Here is an 18,700-nt window from a genome sequence, read left to right as displayed (position 1 = left end):
TGCAGTACTGGTGTACGTATTGAAAAGTTTGGTTCCAAAACGCCATATCCACCAGTTTTTCACATCTGTGTTTTTTCATCAGAAATGTGTTTTCATATTTGTATTAACATGGGTTTTGTTCCAACACACTATATATCCATTGTTCCAAGGAAGCGAAGGTAACCTGCCTAAATGATTACCGCCCCGTAGCATTCACGTCGGTAGCCATGAAGTGCTTTGAAGGGCTGGTCATGGCTCACATCAACAGTACCATCCCGGACGCTCTAGACCCATTCCAATTCACATACCACCCCAACAGATCCACAGATGACGCAATCTCAATCAAACTCCACACCGCCCTTTCTCACCTGGACAAAAGGAACACCTATGTGAGAATGCTGTTCATTGACTACAGCTCAGCATTCAACACCATAGTGCAAAGCTCATCACTAAGCTAAGGACTCTGGGACTAAACACTTCCCTCTGCGACTGGATCTTGGACTTCCTGACGGGCCGCCCCCAGGGGGTAAGAGTAGGCAACAACACGCCTGCCACGCTGATACTTAGCACAGGGGCCCCTCAGGGGTGTGTACTTAGTCCCCTCCTGTATTCCCTATTCACCCACGACTGCGTGGCCAAACATGACTCCAACACCATCATTAAGTTTGCTGACGACACAACACTGGTAGGCCTGATCACCGACAATGATGAGATGGCCTATAGGGAGGAGGTCAGAGAACTGGCAGTATGGTGCCTTTGTCTTGGTCACAACATCAATGTGAGCAAGACAAAGGAGCTGATCGTAGACTACAGGAAAAGGTAGGCCCCCATTAACATCGACGGGGCTGTAGTGGAGCGGGTCGAGAGTTTCAAGTTCCTTGGTGTCCACATCACCAACAAACTATCATGGTCCAAACATACCAAGACAGTCGTGAAGAGGGCACGACAAAAGCTTTTCCCCCTCAGGAGACTGAAAAGATTTGGCATGGGCCCCCAGATCCTCAAAAGGTTCTACAGTTGCACCATCGAGAGCATCCTGACCGGTTGCATCACCGCCTGGTATGACAACTGCTAGGCATCTGACCGTAAGGCGCAACAGAGGTTAGTGAGAACGGCCCAGGACATCACTGGGTCCAAGCTTCCTGCCATCCGGGACCTATATAATAGGAGGTGTCAGAGGAAAGCCCATAAAATTGTCAGAGACTCCAGTCACCCAAGTTATAGACTGTTTTATCTGCTACTGCACAGCAAGCGGTACTGGAGCACCAAGTCTAGGACCAAAAGGCTCCTCAACAGCTTCTACCCCCAAGACTAATGAACAATTCATAAAAATCACCAGCAGACAATATACACAATTTACACAATTTACCAGACAATTGTACACTGCTGCTATTCGCTGTTTGTTTGTTACGTATACATAGTCACTTCGGCCCCACCTACATGTACAGATTACCTCAACTAGCCTGTACCCCCCGCACTGACTCGGAACCGGTGCCCCCTGTATATAGCCTCGTTATTGTTATTATTATTGTGTTACTTTTTATTATTACTTTTTATTTTAGCCTACCTGGTAAATGTTTTCTTCTTCTTGAACTGCACTGTTGGTTAAGGGCTTGTAATTAAGTATTTCACGGTAAAGTCTACACTTTACCGGCGCATGTGGCAAATAAAGTTTGATTTGATTTGTTTAGCTGGAATGGAATGTTCTTATGCTGTGTATTTTTGACTGTGACGTGGTTATCTCACCTAGCTCTCTTAAGATGAATGCACTGGATAAGATCATCTGCTAAATGACACATGTAAATAGTTTACATACAAATGTCATATTACTGTATTGATTCATTTTTGTACTTTTTTTTTTTACTGATGTCACAAATGTATTATTGGTACAGCTCTTTATTAAAAATGTAGTTATTTGTCACATTTGACTGTGTAAAATCTAGCAGTGCGAATATATAGCGTTCTGCAACAAAACGTGATTATTTGTCTCTCAGAAATGAAACCATCAAGTGATAGATTTTAAACAAATACATGTCTGTCATTTACCAACGTTTCTGAAAATGGATATATAGTGTTTTGGAATGAAACTCTTCATATACAGACCAAATATAGTGTGTACATATAGACCAAAAGTCTCAATGTTGAATAGGTAAGATATAACGCATGCTAATATTGGGAAATGCAAATAGCTGAAGGTTCTTCAAATTTACACGGACAATATGAGGTGTGTACTGACTGAAAAGCAGAATGAGAATTGTTATCATGCCCATTTCTGTAATGCATTATTGGAATAAGAAAGGACTCACAAGCGCTTGACTTGAAAATGCTAATTGAAATCATTATGTATGCATGAGTGGTAAATGAAAAGCTGAGAGAGAACAGTATTTGACAGAGATTCAAACAGAGAGGGTTTCTGTGATGTTGTGTAGGTGAGGGATAAAGGTCTGAGGAGCATGACTGAAGGGATGTAGTATGGGCGGAGAGAGGAATATGTTAAGGAGAGATTCCTACCTTTCTAGTAAAGCTTGCTTTTGCATTTGTGAGAGGAGCAAAGGAGAGGGTTGGGAGGTAGAGTGATGGAATACCAGCAGAATTTTAACAATGTTCTCATTACTTATTTACTGCTTGGAAGGAAGTACTGCCAGTAAATAATACACTTTACTGGGAACCATGAGGTGTGTGTGTGTGTGTGTGTGTGTGTGTGTGTGTGTGTGTGTGTGTGTGTGTGTGTGTGTGTGTGTGTGTGTGTGTGTGTGTGTGTGTGTGTGTGTGTGTGTGTGTGTGTGTGTGTGTGTGTGTGTGTGTGTGTGTGATAATAAAAACAGATTATAGGGACTACAGGGAATACAGAAAGATAAGTAGAGGTCAGATGTTATTCGGTCTCTAAGGATGTGATTGTGTCTATGTGCAATTAGTGTCTATGTGTGCCTGTGTGTGTTTGTGTGTGTGTGTGAAGTGACCAGTCATCTGAGATCCCAGTCATAGGGCCTGGTTGAGGGGCATAAGAGTTACGAGGGGTGCCTGAGCTTCTGTTCCCTTGAAGATGACTTAGTTACATTCTGAGGGAGTTGCTCAAAGAGAGAGACTTCACAGAGGAAAGAAGGAGATGAGGGGCAGAGAGCTCTGTGACAGCCAGGGACAGATAGAGGCAGAGAGATAGGTGGAGCGAGCGAGGCAGAGAGACACAGTGAGACAGACAGACAGACAGACAGACAGACAGACAGACAGACAGACAGACAGACAGACAGACAGACAGACAGACAGACAGACAGACAGACAGACAGACAGACAGACAGACAGACAGACAGACAGACAGACAGACAGACAGACAGACAGACAGACAGACAGACAGACATATATTACACAGAACCCCAAATAATTCGAAAACAAATCCAATTTTGATAAACTCCCATATCTATTGGGTGAAATACCACAGTGTGCAATCACAGCAGCAAGATTTGTGACCTGATGCCACAAGGACAAACACCATTGTAAATACAGCCTATACTTATGTTTATTTATTTTCCCTTTTGTATTTTAACTATTTGCACATCATTACAACACTGTATATTCACATAATATGATATTTGAAATGTCTTTATTCTTTTGGAACTTTTGTGAGTGTAATGTTCACTGTTCATTTTTTATTGTTTATTTAGCTTTGTTTATCATCTATTTCACTTGCTTTGGCAATGTAAACATATGTTTCCCACGCCAATAAAGCCCTTGAATTGAATTGGGAGAGAAAGAAAGAAAGAAAGAAAGAAAGAAAGAAAGAAAGAAAGAAAGAAAGAAAGAAAGAAAGAGGGAGGGAGGGAGGGAGGGAGGGAGGGAGGGAGGGAGGGAGGGAGGGAGGGAGGGAGGGAGGGAGGGAGGGAGGGAGGGAGGGAGGGAGGGAGGGAGGGAGGGAGGGAGGGAGGGAGGGAGGGAGGGAGGGAGGGAGGGAGGGAGGGAGGGAGGGAGGGAGGGAGGGGAGAATGAAAGTGAGAGACTCATGAGGAATGATGAAGTGCAAAGGAGAGGAAAGCTACCTACATTTTACATGTTACTCATTTAGCAGACACTTACATTAGTGCATTCATTTTAAGATAGCTAGGTGAGATAACAACATATCACAATCGTATCAACTATATGTTCAGCAAAGTCAGCGCTAGTAGCTCTACATAATCTGTCCTCTTTCCCACTCTCATCTCTCCCTCTATAACCACACTACGACTGAAAGAACATCACTATGTCTCTCTGGTGAGGAATCAGGGGAGTAACTGTTCTTAGACCTCTCCTAGACCCTCTTAAAAATGGATGTATGACATCATCAAAACTGTAATATTGAACTGAATCCGATTGAATTATTGTAATATTTTTGCACTGCTCTCATCCTGAAACTTCTTTGAGAATGTGTCCCTTGGCATGAATATAACACGTTGTCCTCCTTTTCCCCTCTTCCCATATTTATGACTGACTGGGGCTTTAGCCTCATCTTCTCTCTTGAACTGTTAGGCTAAAAATGACCTCTTAGATGGGGGCCCAGAGTGGGTGGGTTTAGTTCACCTTGAATAGAGGAAGCTTTGCTCAGAAGATGGGAGGATTCACAGTAAGTCATTGGCTAGAAAACGAGGGGACTAACTCTACTGGAATCAGGATTTATTATTGATTCAAAGTTAAAGAGAGAAGATGAGGCCAAAGACCCAGTCAGTCAGTAAATATGGGAAGAGGAGAAAAGGAGGACAATGTGTTACACTACATGTCGAAAAGTATGTTTACACCTGCTCGACGAACATCTCATTCCAAGTCATGGGCATTAATATGGAGTTGGTCCCCCTGTTGCTGCTATAATAGTCTCCACTCTTCTGGGAAGACTTTCCACTAGATGTTGGAATATTGCTGCGGGGACTTGCTTCCATTCAGCCACAAGAGCAATAGTGAGGTTGGGCACTGATGTTGGGCGATTAGGCCTGGTTCACAGTCGGCATTCCAATTCAACCCAAAGGTGTTTGATGGAGTTGAGGTCAGGGCTCTGTGCAGGCCAGTCGAGTTCTTCCACACACCGATCTTGATAAACCATTTGTGTATGGACCTCACTTTGTGCACGGGGGCATAGTCATGCTGAAACAGGAAAGGGCCTTCCCCAAACTGTTGCCACAAAGTTGGAAGCACAGAATCATCTAGAATGTATGCTGTATCGTTAAGATTTCCCTTCAATGGAACTAAGGGGCCTAACCCAAACCATAAAAACAGCCCCAGACCATTATTCCTCCTCCACCAAACTTTGCAGTTGGTACTTTGCATTGCGGCAGGTAGCGTTCTCCTGGCATTCGCCAAACCCAGATTAATCCGTTGGACTGCCAAATGGTGAAGTGTGATTCATCACTCCAGAGAACGCGTTTCCATTGCTCTAGAGGCAAGCTTTACACCACTCCACCCTCTGCTTGGCATTGCACATGGTGATCTTAGGCTTGGAAACCCATTTCATGAAGCTCCCGACGAACAGTTCTTGTGCTGATATTGCTTCCAGAGGCAGTTTGGAACTCGTAGTGAGTGTTGCAACAGTGGACAGATGATTTTTACACGCTACGCACTTCAGCACTTGCTGGTTCCGTTCTGTGAGCTTGCGTGGCCTACCACTTCACGGCTGAGCCGTTGTTGCTCCAAGACGTTACCACTTCACAATAACAGCGCTTACAGTTGACCAGGGCAGCTTTAGCATTGCAGAAATTTGACAAACTGACTTGTTGGAAAGGGGGCATCCTATGACAGTGCCACGGAAAGTCACTGTGTTCTTCGGTAAGGCCATTCTGCTGCCAATGTTTGTCTATGGAGATTGCATGGCGGTGTGCTCAATTTTAAACTCCTGTTGGCAATGGGCGTGGCTGAAATTGCTGAATCCACTAATTTGAAGGGGTGTCCACATACTTTTGTATATATTGTGTACATTCATGCCAGGCAAGGTTCACATTTTCAAAAAAGTTTCAGTATGAGAGCAGTGCAAAAATTATGCCCAGCCATCAGCTTTGTCCTGAGACATATTGAGACACTTTTGTTCTCACTTTTGTTCTTCACTCAATGCCACCTTGAGCCATTTTATGTGTGTCTTCAAGACATATCTCAAGACACTAATGTAAAGGTGATGACTGCCGTTTTACGGACTGCTAACCGACTGTGCTATTTTGTTTGTTTTTTCGCATTGTTTGCAACTTATTTTGTACATAATGTTGCTGCTGCCGCCTCTCATGACCGAAAACAACTTCTGGACATCAGAACAGCAATAACTCACCTTGAACTGGACAAAATGTTTTCTTTAATGAGTCCGATGCAAAGGATATACTGCTTTCCCGAGACCAGGCCCAAATCCCTGTCATTCACGTGAAGAAAAGACTGCGATACCGGGGTGCCTTGTGGAGGTCGGAGGTCGGGGTGCCTTGTGAGAATTCGTTGGCAAGTGGGTAAACCGCCACTACCCTCCGTCCTATTAGCCAACGTCACTGGAAAATAAATTGGATGATCTATGATCAAGACGATCCTACCAACGGGACATTAAATGGGGCAGTAGTGGAGCACGATGAGAGTTTCAAGTTCCTTGGTGTCCACATCACCAACAAACTATTATGGTCCAAACACACCAAGACAGTAGTTAAGAGGGCACAACACCTTTTCAACCTCAGGAGACTGAAAAGATTTGCCATGGGTCCCCAGATCCTCAAAAAGTTACACAGCTGCACCATCGAGAGCATCCTGACCGGTTGCATCACCACCTGGTATGGCAACTGCTTGGCAACGACCGTAAGGCGCTACAGAGGGTAGTGTGTACGGTCCAGTACATCATGCTTCCTGCCATCCAGGAACTATGGTATATACTAGGTGGTATCAGAGGAAGGCCCCAAAAATTGTCAAAGACTCCAGTCACCCAAGTCATAGACTGTTCTCTCTGCTACCGCACGACAAGCGGTACCGTAGCGCCAGGTCTAGGTCTAAAACGATCCTTAACAGCTTCTACCCCCAAGCCATAAGACTACTGAACAATTAATCAAATGGCCACCCGGACAATTTACATTGACACCACCCCCCTATCTATTTCTTGAACTGCATTGTTGGTTAAGGGTTTGTAGGTAAGCATTTCACGGTAAGGTCTGTTTGTATTCGGTGTATGTGTATGTGACAAATACAATTTGATTTGAGTTGAGTTGATGCAAGACAAAAACGACAGTCTGTCAAAACTGGAGGATTTATTTAAAAAATGTTCAACTTGAGGTAAGCAAGAAAAGCCTTTTAATATGTCATGCATGTTAGCCGAAACAATGTTTTGTCAAATATGAAGAAATATGTTAATGACATCTTGTTTTAGCACTACCAAATTTGATATTATGCTGACTCTGATTAGCTAGCTAGCTAACAACTGTCATTAGCTAGCAAGCAAGTAGCTATAACATAGAAATAATGTACTGTAGTTAAATCTTCAAATGCATGTTGTTACTTTTTTTCAGTTTCCCATGTAGTCCATGGAGGATCAGAAAAGGGGACGGGATCATGTCAAATGTCTCAACCTCGATGATAGCTCAGCCATCACCACCGATCATCTTAAGATGTCTCAAGACATAAAGTTGATCTATTCTTGCTAACAGGTGACTGCAATTTTTGTATTTTCTGTGCAGTTTTATTAAAAAGCGAATACATCTAAATGTTACATCAAAAATATCCACAAAATAAATTATAGATAAATGGCTGGTGCATTTATAATTTTTTTTGTTTGTTTTATTGATAAGGGATGCCATTCAACCTCATGTGCTGCAGAGTCAACTGGACTTATCTGAGGGCTGACATGGATAGGCTGATGAGGTAAGTTATGACTGGATGCTTGTATCTGCTTTTTGTTTTTACATGTGCTTTGAAAGTTATTTAAGTGATCATATCCAAGAAACCAGTGTTTGGAGGATATGTTTGGAGAAGTTGTTAGGCCCGAGACAAAGTTGAGGTCCAGCAAACCGTACCAATATATCCTCCAAACCCCGGCTTTGAGGGCATTATCACTTTTATACAACAGGTTACCAACATATTCAAATAATGATTGACATATTTTCATTCAAAATTTTATTTTGAATAATTTATTCATACTATTTCATCCTTCCACAAGAAATAGTCCCGACACAAATCTAAGTTTGCTACCCAAGCCAGCTGGTCGTTCGTTCTGTCTGTTCGGTTCCCAGAGACGCGACCCAGTCGTTCAGTCTTTTTGTTCTGTATCAGTCATTCATTCTAAATGTTCCATTTGGCTGGCAACGTTCTTATCCCTTGCTTGCTAGCTAGCCAACTATAGCTAACTTACAGTTACGTCAAAAAGTTCAGCCAGAATAACAGCAAAGTAGCTGCATTTGCATTTATTTAAGCTGTTTTCTAGTAACATTTATTTGGATACATCCATAACAATGAGCTTATGAGGGGCAATTTCTCCATAACAATGAGCTAATGAGGCCTGATTTCGCCTGGCATAGAAAATGTGCTCACTCGTCAGGACACTGTTGTTAAGAGGAGATAGCCAACAACACAGCTAGCACAATCACTTCAAACTGAAGCTGGAAAGAATCCCCATTGTTTCGTTTTACCTTTTTTCAATTTCTTTGTTTATATCCATAAAAATGATACCTGGTGATTCATGATTTTGACTGGCTGAGAAACGCTGTCTGCCTGTCTGTCTCCTCCCGACTCCCGACATGTTCATTACTATGGGACAGCTGGTAATCTAATTTAAATATTGAAACAATGTTGTGAATGTCAGAGAGACAGACAGGAAGGTTTATACAAATATCCGTTGTTCAAAACTAAATGTTAGTCTAAAAGAAATGTGAGATAATGTCTAGATGCTTTTTATAGTGGAGATCAAGTTCATAAGTTGCCTGGCTGGGCTGATGAGACAGTGGATTGTCCAGTCAGATGGAACAGAGTAAATAGGCATTTTAACATCATAGATTTAGCCAGTGGTAACTTGTGGAATAGACACCTGCTGAAATGTGTTTTTAACCAATCAGCATTAGACCCACCTGTTTTATAATGTGTAATGAACAAGGCCTATCAGTTTTTTGTCAGGATAGTAGGATGGAAGACGTCAGCAACTCAACTCAATCAAGGTAGGCTGTCACCCACCAAATACAAGTGAGAACACTGCAATGCAAAAATTAACATGACACATGCAATATTAATTTCTTCCCATGAGAACAGACAGAGTGATTCATTCTATTTTCAGATTAAACACAATAAAAGCTGGGGTCGTACATTAAGCCCTCAAGGATGGTTGGGATTTCTGCTTCAGGTGAGGTATTCATAATTAACAACATTTTACTACAGTGGGCTAAATCTGAGTGTTTCTTGGTAGTCTTAAACAAATCTACTTTGAAATAGGGATGTTAACGGTTAACCTTTAATTGGTTAGCCGCAGAAAATACATTTGACCGGTCATGCTTATCGGTCTTTAGGTTAATTTGCATAATTTAGTGGAATTAAATTGGCGCGTGTCTATTTTCATTAGTCGTTTTCAGTGGCGATTTTAGCATGTAAATCATGGTGGGGCAAAAAAAAAAGTGGGATACATGCCAGCAAAGCCACTACACAACACAACACTAAACAATGCATTAATTGGACTATAACGATGACAAGCGGTGCCCACAGCTGTCCCAAAACCTTACCAATGCTACACCTGGCTATCAGTGGAGCCTTGTTTGGCAGCGAAACAGTTAATTCAGCCTCATTTACTGCCTTTAAAAAAAAACATAGCTGATATGGCTGACTTGCTTAAACAAATATGGTTTCTACTGACAATTGAGATGTACAAACTATGGAATAAGTGGACGGCAAGCGGATAAGAGGCAATCCGTAATTTCGATTAAGACATTAATGATACAGCTAGGATGGACATAGTCAATATAACTATTTGTTCAGCACTTTTGAAATGTACACCGACAGAATTCAGAACATGGGCCGTTTTTACAGTGTTCTCCCTGTACAGCAAATCAGAACTGTAGGATAAATAAAGGAGGCATATAAGCAGACAATGAAAGCTCTTACAATAATTATAGGCTACATGTGCACCATCAAGTCAGAACAGCAGGTGAAATTAAGAGGTGAAAATAGACCAAACTATTAGGGTGGGGCACATGGGCTACTAACAGCTTACTACACAGCATACACTTAGTGTTACTTTCTTAGCTACAGTATACATATCTCCCTGCCATATTACATCATTTATGCAGCAGCATACAATACATTTTTGGACTCACCTTGTTGTGCTGTGCTCACTTGAACAGGAAGGTGGCGCGGCGGTCCTTTGTGGGCAAATCTGTCAACAAAGTCTGGCATTTATGGTTCTTTCAAGACATCTGGGAACATGATGGTAGAATCATGATGACGTTAGTGATCTGCAGGTCGTAGCTCTAGCAAGTGGCCCGAGTTCTGGATTTACAATTCCGAGTTGGATGAAAGTTCGAAAAGTATTTTCCCAGTCGTAGCTCATTTTTTCCCAGTTCCCAGTAGTCTTGAACACTCATGTGTTGTCTTGGCTGTGTGCTTAGGGTAATTGTCCTGTTTGAAGGTGAAAGTTCGACACTAGTCTGAGGTCCTGAGTGCTCTGGAGCAGGTTTTCATCAAGGATCTCTCTGTACTTTGCTCTGTTCATCTTTCCCTCGATCCTGACTAGTCTCCCGGTCCCTGCCGCTGAAAAACATCCACACAGCATGATGCTGCCACCACCATGCTTCACCGTAGGGAGGGTGCCAGGTTTCCTCCAGACATGACGCATGGCATTCAATCCAAATAGTTCCATCTTGGTTTCATCAGACCAGAGAATCTTGTTTCTCATGGTCTGAGAGTCTTTAGGTGACTTTTGGCAAACTCCAAGCAGGCTGTCATGTGCCTTTTACTGAGGAGTGGCTTCCGTCTGTCCACTCTACCATAAAGGCCTGATTGGTGGAGTGCTGCAGAAATGTTTGTCCTTCTGGAAGGTCCTCCCATCTCCACAGAGAAACTCTAGAGCTCTGTCACAGTGATCATTGGGTTCTTGGTCACCTCCCTGAACAAGGCCCTTCTCCCTCGATTGCTCAGTTTGGCCGGGCGGCCAGCTCTAGGAAGAGGCTTGGTGGTTCCAAACTACTTCCATTTAAGAATGATGGAGGCCACAGTGTTCTTGGGGACCTTCAATGCTGCAGAAATGTTTAGGTACCCTTCCCCAGATCTGTGCATCAACACAATCCTGTCTCGACGCTCTATGGACAATTCCTTCGACCTCATGACTTGGTTTTTGCTCTGACATGCACTGTCAACTGTGGGACCTTATACAGACAGGTGTGTGCCTTTCCAAATCATGTCCAATCAATTTAATTAACCACAGGTGGACTCCCAATAAAGTTGTAGAAACATATCAAGGATGATCAATGGAAACAGGATGCACCTGAGCTCAATTTTGAGGCTTATAGCAAAGGGTCTGAATACTTATGTAAATAACATATATTTATATTTATTATTTTTACATTTGCAAAAATTTCTAACAACCTGTTTTCGCTTTGTCATTATGGGGTATTGTGTGTAGATTGCTGAGATTTTTACAAATATTTTATACATTTTAGAATAAGGCTGTAACGTAGCAAAATATGGAAAAAGTAAAGGGGTCTGAATACTTTCCGAAGGCACTGTACATCACAGAATACTGAAATATAGCAAAACTGTTTGACATAAAAACATCAGATTTTCTGCATTTGTTTGGTGAAATCATGTTTATTAATTATGAAATCATGAAAATATTTAATAACATTCCACCCATGAGGCCACTAGGTCATTTGGCTGCAGGAAAGGGGTACGGTACAGGAAAATAGCATGGTAGAGGGGGTATTGTTATTGATGTTGCTGTTTTTTTGATAGGATAACTAATGACATGTTATATTCCTGCAGATTAAGGAAGAGCCGCTCTGAGATCTGAGATCCCCAAACAACGATGACTATCTGGCTGTAAAGACTTGAAGATAGGCATTGTTTGGAGGTCTATACCACCTTTACCAAAAGTTATTTTATTGCATCTGAAATTGTAATTTTAGTTAATAAATCTTGATTACTTGGATTTGGTATGCATTACAGTTTGTAATATGAATGTGCATGAGAGTTCTAGAGTGAGTGATTAGGATTTATAACTAATAAAACATGAAAACAACAATAAATTATAAAATGTTGCGAGACGTCTTGAGACGGATAAGACATTGGTATTTCCAAGACAGTCTATAGACTGTCTTAAAGACGTCTTCATTTTCAAAAAATCTTAAGACAGGTCTCTACACATCTCAAGATGTATTCATTTATATGTCTTAAGACGTCTCAAGACTTGTCTCAAGATGTCTCAATACATGGTGATGGCTGGGTAGGATGCTAAGCAATTCAATCACATTCAGTTCAATGGTTATAGATTTTGCGATGTCATTCATTTCTAAGAGGGCCTAGGAGAGGTCTAAGAACACTTCCCTGATTCCTCTCTAGAGCGAGACAGAGCTCTTCTTTCAGAGTCACATAGTGGTTATAGAGGGAAAGATGAGAAGAGAAAAGAAGACAGATGATACCATATTGTAGAGACTGTGTGTGTGAGAGAAAGCAGAGTAAAGTGGCATTAGACAGAGAGAAATTAATTAATTGTTTGGGTCATGCAATTGCTTTTGCACCACTTAATAGCCAAGATAGTCTATTCCCTACTGTCTACCCATCACTATTCTCCATTCCTCGTTCCTCACTACTCTACCCTATCCCCTATTCCCCTATTCCCATCTCATTTTAATATTTTGTCACAACAGATGTAACATGGTTACAGGACAGGATGGAGGAGGGGGGAGGAGGGGAGAGGAGGGAGGAGGAGAGAGGAGGGACAGGGGAAATGAGGGATGAGGGATGGAAGAGTATTTTATGATTTTATCAAGATTCTGAGAGAGAGAAAGAGAGAGAGAGAGAGAGAGAGAGAGATGGTCTTCAGAGTTTTTATATTATTAATATCCGATATGCTGCTGTACTACATTTGACTACATTTCCTTAAATTAGAACCCAGCTGTGAACACTGCTAGTGGCGTCTTAGCACCGGGGGTGAACGAGAGTGGAAAGGAAAGAGAGGAAGAAGAAGTAGGAGAAGACATGAGCGAGGGAAATTGAGAGGGTGGAGAGGGATACCATGAGAGAAGGGAAGAGAGGTGGGTAAACGGGAGCTGGGAGAGATTGAAGTAGCGGGGTGAGAGAATGTGGAGGGCAAAGACTGCACAGCATGAGAAACAAAGAGATGGGAGAGGAAAGTAGAAAGTAGAAAGTAGGGGGGTGGCAGCTTTAGAGTTGTCCCTCCAGTGGGGATAGAGATTACTAGTAGCAGGCAGGAGGATGAAGGCTTAGAGCAGATTGACTAATTCATTCAAGTGCTAAGAGGGACCACAACATGATGATTCTTACAATAATAATTTGGTCGGTGCTTACAGTGAGGGAAAAAGTATTTGATCCCCTGCTGATTTTGTACATTTGCCCACTGACAAAGAAATGATCAATCTATAATTTTAATGGTAGGTTTATTTGAACAGTGAGAGACAGAATAACAACAACAAAAATCCAGAAAAACCCATGTTATAAATTGATTTGCATTTTAATGAGGGAAATAAGTATTTGACCCCCTCTCAATCAGAAAGATTTCTGGCTCCCAGGTGTCTTTTATACAGGTAACTAGGCTACCCTGCCGCCTATACACCGGCTCTGGAGGCCTGGACCCAATGGGAGGATAGGAGGGAATCATTACATGAAATGAAATACAGCCATTACCTAGGAGGGGGCACATCCACTTCATTTTACAACAGAAACACAATACACCTCTATTTAAATGAATACCTTATTATATATCCATGGGGGAATATTGAAATCCTGTACCTGAACAGGCCTTAAACTCCAGGAACTCCCCAGACATTTTCTCTTAATGAGACTCTCTCTATATCACCTGTTTAGATGTATGTATTTTTACAATCTGTTTGTTTAATTTCTATTACAGCAAAGTGTTGCAGAATCAATTGTAAGGGGTGCACAACCAGTGGCAGGGAAGTCAGACGCAGGAGAGCAGAACTTGGTAATAGCCGGAGCAGTTTAATAGCAAAACCAACAGCATAAAAATAACAAGATATGGGCACAAAAACCCGTCGCACACCAATCAACACGTGCACAAGCACTTACAATAAACAATCCCACACAAAGACATGGGGGGAACAGAGGCTTAAATACACAACAAGTGATTGAGGGAATTGAAACCAGGTGTGGGGAAAAACAAGACAAAATACATGGAAAATGAAAAGTGGATCGATGATGGCTAGAAGACCGGTGACGCCAACCGCCGAGCGCCGCCCGGGACCCAACTTCAGCGGAAGTCGTGACAATACCCCCCCTTGACGCGCGGCTCCAGCAGCGCGCCGACGCCAGCCTCGGGGACGACCCGGAGGGCAAGGCGCAGGGCGATCCGGACGGAGACGGTGGAACTCCCGCAGCATTGAAGGGTCCATCACGTCCTCCACCGGAACCCAGCACCTCTCCTCCGGACCGTACCCCTCCCACTCCATGAGGTACTGAAGGCCCCTCGCCCGACGCCTCAAATCCAGGATAGAGCGAACGGAGTACGCCGGGGCCCCCTCGATGTCCAGAGGGGGTGGAGGAACCTCCCGCACCTCAGACTCCTGGAGCGTGCCAACCACCACCGGCCTGAGGAGAGACACATGGAACGAGGGGTTAATACGGTAATCAGGGGGAAGCTGTAACCTGTAACACACCTCGTTCACCCTCCTCAGGACTTTAAATGGCCCCACAAACCGCGGACCCAGCTTCCGGCAGGGCAGCCGGAGGGGCAGGTTCCGGGTCGAGAGCCAGACCAATCAACACGTGCACAAGCACTTACAATAAACAATCCCACACAAAGACATGGGGGGAACCGAGGGTTAAATACACAACAAGTGATTGATGGAATTGAAACCAGGTGTGGGGAAAAACAAGACAAAACACATGGAAAATGAAAAGTGGATCGATGATGGCTGGAAGACCGGCGACGCCGAGCGCCGAGCGCTGCCCGAACAAGGAGAGGACCCGACTTCGGCGGAAGTCGTGACATCAATACTCTGATGGCAACACCTCTGCTGGTGAATACATTGAATCTCACTCACTCTCTCTCTCTCTCACACACACACACACACACACACACACATGCATACATACACACACACATACATACATACATACATACATACATACACACATACAAGCACACACGTACACACACCTCGACACCATTAATCCCATCCCTCCTCAGTCATCTCACCATAATGTTCTCCCCAGTGGTCCTGATCTCTAGCTCTTGCAGGGAGTCGATCTGATATTGCTGATACTGAACAGAGACCTGGACCCTGAACTCATTTCAATTCACTGCAACATATACCAAACACATGCACACAAGCACACACACACACACACACATACACAGTACATCTATGTTGTGTCATTTTCAATAGACACACACCTCAGGTAATATTTCACTGGAATGTTTAACGCTCTACTATCAGCTTGAGCTAAATTGATGATAGGGGTGGACACTGAGGAGCACTTGCTTAGACTACAAATGGGTCTTCTCACCCACTCAATGTCAAACTGAGGATCTATAATATTAGTGCGGATTGCTAGTGTAACATAAGAGCTACTTGAGCTCTTGACAGCGTGATAACAGAATGCCAGTGTAATTCAGCTCTCAGTCAAACAGCAGGGTGTTAACAATCCAATGGGTGTTTTAATGTTTGACAGGATATGTACAGATAAAAGGTTTAGCTCTATTATCTTCATATTTCTTCTATCTAGCTCACACAGAATAAAACAATGTACCATTCTGTTTAATCTTGGTCAATTTAATCCAACCACGATCAGACTCTCTCTCTCTCTCTCTCTCTCTCTCTCTCTCTCTCTCTCTCTCTCTCTCTCTCTCTCTCTCTCTCTCTCTCTCTCTCTCTCTCTCTCTCTCTCTTTAGTACCAGTCACACAGTCAGAGTTATGTGCCCTCAGGCTGTGTCAGATCAATATAACATTAGAGCCAGTCTCTGCATCACCCTCCATTCCTCATTCAGGGGTCCCCAGCTAGCTCAGCAATACATAACCATCCCCCTTCCTCCCTCTTTTCACGTTCTTCCAGTCTCTCCTCTCTTCCCTTCGTGGTTCATGTTAATTCAGGTTCCTTTCTTTTCATTGCTCCCCCTTTCCTATGACATATCCTACATTCCTCTCTGCATGCTCTACCTGGCCTCTTTTGGCCTTTATTCTGCATTTCTCTGAATCTACAGCTGACGGGGGAGTGGGTAAGAAGACAGAGGGAAAATTAGATCGGAGGGAGCAGAGGGGAAAAGGGGGGAATTTGAGCCAGATCAAGGAGAGATGGAAGGGGCAGAAAGAGAGCGAGAGAATATGGAGAGGATTTTTGTGTGCAGTGGAGGAAGACAGAAGGAGCCAGAGAAGGAAGGAAGGGAGGGATGGATAGAGGGGGAGGGGAGACTGCCTTGCCTGGCCTGGACTGGGTGAAATGAATATGTAATTGCGTTGTAGTGGCTCAACCCTTCAGCACACGTCTGACGGATGGCGTGGCAGACAGCTCAGTCTCTCTCGCAGGGCGGACATGGCTGAGGCTGAGCCTGTGGGCTGTGTGGGGCTGCCAGTGTAAACACAACAGCCTGTCAACAATACCTTAACATAACAACAAACAGCACCAGGTAATAACAACACATCCAGACTGGATGTCAGACATGTAATGGGAGAATAAGCACAAAGGTCATTGATGGCTAATAAGCAGAGGTGTAATATAAATCGGGGTCCTTTCGGACGTTGACTGGAAAGAGAAAGGTTGTTGTAGTCAACTGTGAAGTACAGAAAGAAGGAAAATACTGACTTAATCAACAAGGCGAGTGAGGAGTGTGGAGTGAACAATATTATGGAGTAGATGATCCTCCTCTTTACCTTACACATTACCACACATTACCACACATTACCACACACACACACACACACACACACACACACACACACACACACACACACACACACACACACACACACACACACACACACACACACACACACACACACACACACGCACACACACACACACAACACGCCCCATTCCCTCTTTTCCCCATGTCTACCCATCCCTCCATTCCTCCACCCCTAAGCCATCCTCTCTATCCCCCTATGGGATGAGGCAAGGAGGGGTGAGGATGAGGGTAATTAAATTGGGGATGCTGTATGGTGAGAGATGAAGGACGCAATGGCGGGATACACCACATATGAAGGATCTCACTTGGCTGTGAATGATGCCACAGTAAAAAGACAGACTCAGAGTGCCATCTGGCGAGATGGAGATAAAACATATGGGTTTATGTGAACTGTCTCTACCTTCATCTCCCTCCAGTATACACACACACACATAGACAGGCTACTGTGATAACCTGCCCCAACATTAAAGACAAATAAATGTCAACCTCAAAACACAGGATGCTTGAGCAAAACAGGTGAGATATTGAGGGACAGAGTATAAAGGGGAGGTTTAAATGAAGAGATAGAGATTGGCAAGAAGAGGAAGGGGCAGATGGAAGAGTGTCACCTTGAGAGAGAGGGGGAGGGAAGGAGGAATAGAAGGATGGAGGGAAGGGGCCAATGCTGCCAAGTTGTTTCTCTTCAGACACAAGCTGATGCAACTGTCTGGTTTGGCTTGTTATGTAAACACAATGAAATACATACAATACATGACCAAAAGTATGTGGTCACCTGCTCGTCGAACATCTCATTCCAAAATCATGGGCTTTAATATGGAGTTGGTCCCCTCTTTGCTGCTATAACAGCTACCACTCTTCTAGGAAGGCTTTCCACTAGATGTTGGAACATTGCTGCAGGAACTTGCTTCCATTCAGCTACAAGAGCATTAGTGAGGTTGGGCACTGATGCTGGGCGATTAGGCCTGGCTGACAGTCGACGTTACAATTCATCCCAAAGATGTTCGATGGGTTTGAGGTCAGGGCTCTGTGCATACCAGTCAAGTTTTTCCACACTGATCTTGACAAACCATTTCTGTATGGACCTCGCTTTGTGCATAGGGGCATTGTCATGCTGAAACAGGAAAGGGCCTTCCCCAAACTGTTGCCACAAAGTTGGAAGCACAGAATCGTTTAGAATGCCATTGTATGCTGTAGTGTTAAGATTTCCCTTCCCTGGAACTAAGGTGCCTAGCCCGAACCATGAAAAACAGCCCCAGACCATTATTCCTCCTCTCACCAAACTTTATAGTTGGCACTATTTATTGGAGAAGGTAACGTTCTCCTCGCATCCGCCAGATGACTGCCAGATGATGACAATTTTTACGCACTACGCTTTTCAGTACTTGGCGGTCCAGTTATGTGAGCTTGTGTGGCCTAACACTTCGCAGGCTGAGCCATTGTTGCTCCTAGACATTTCCACTTCACAATAACAGCGCTTACAGTTGACCAGGGCAGCTCTATCAGTGCAGAAATTTGACAAACTGACTTGTCGGAAAGGTGGCATCCTATGACGATGCCACGTTTAAAGTCACTGAGCTCTTCAGTAAGGCCATTCTACTGCCAATGTTTGTCTATGGAGATTGCATGGCTGTGTGCTCGATTTTATACACCTGTCAGCAACAGTTGTAGCTGAAATA

This window comes from Salmo salar, chromosome ssa13 (assembly GCF_905237065.1).
Source record: "Salmo salar chromosome ssa13, Ssal_v3.1, whole genome shotgun sequence".
NCBI classification, from domain to species: Eukaryota; Metazoa; Chordata; class Actinopteri; order Salmoniformes; family Salmonidae; genus Salmo; species Salmo salar.
This window is presented reverse-complemented; position numbering follows the sequence as displayed.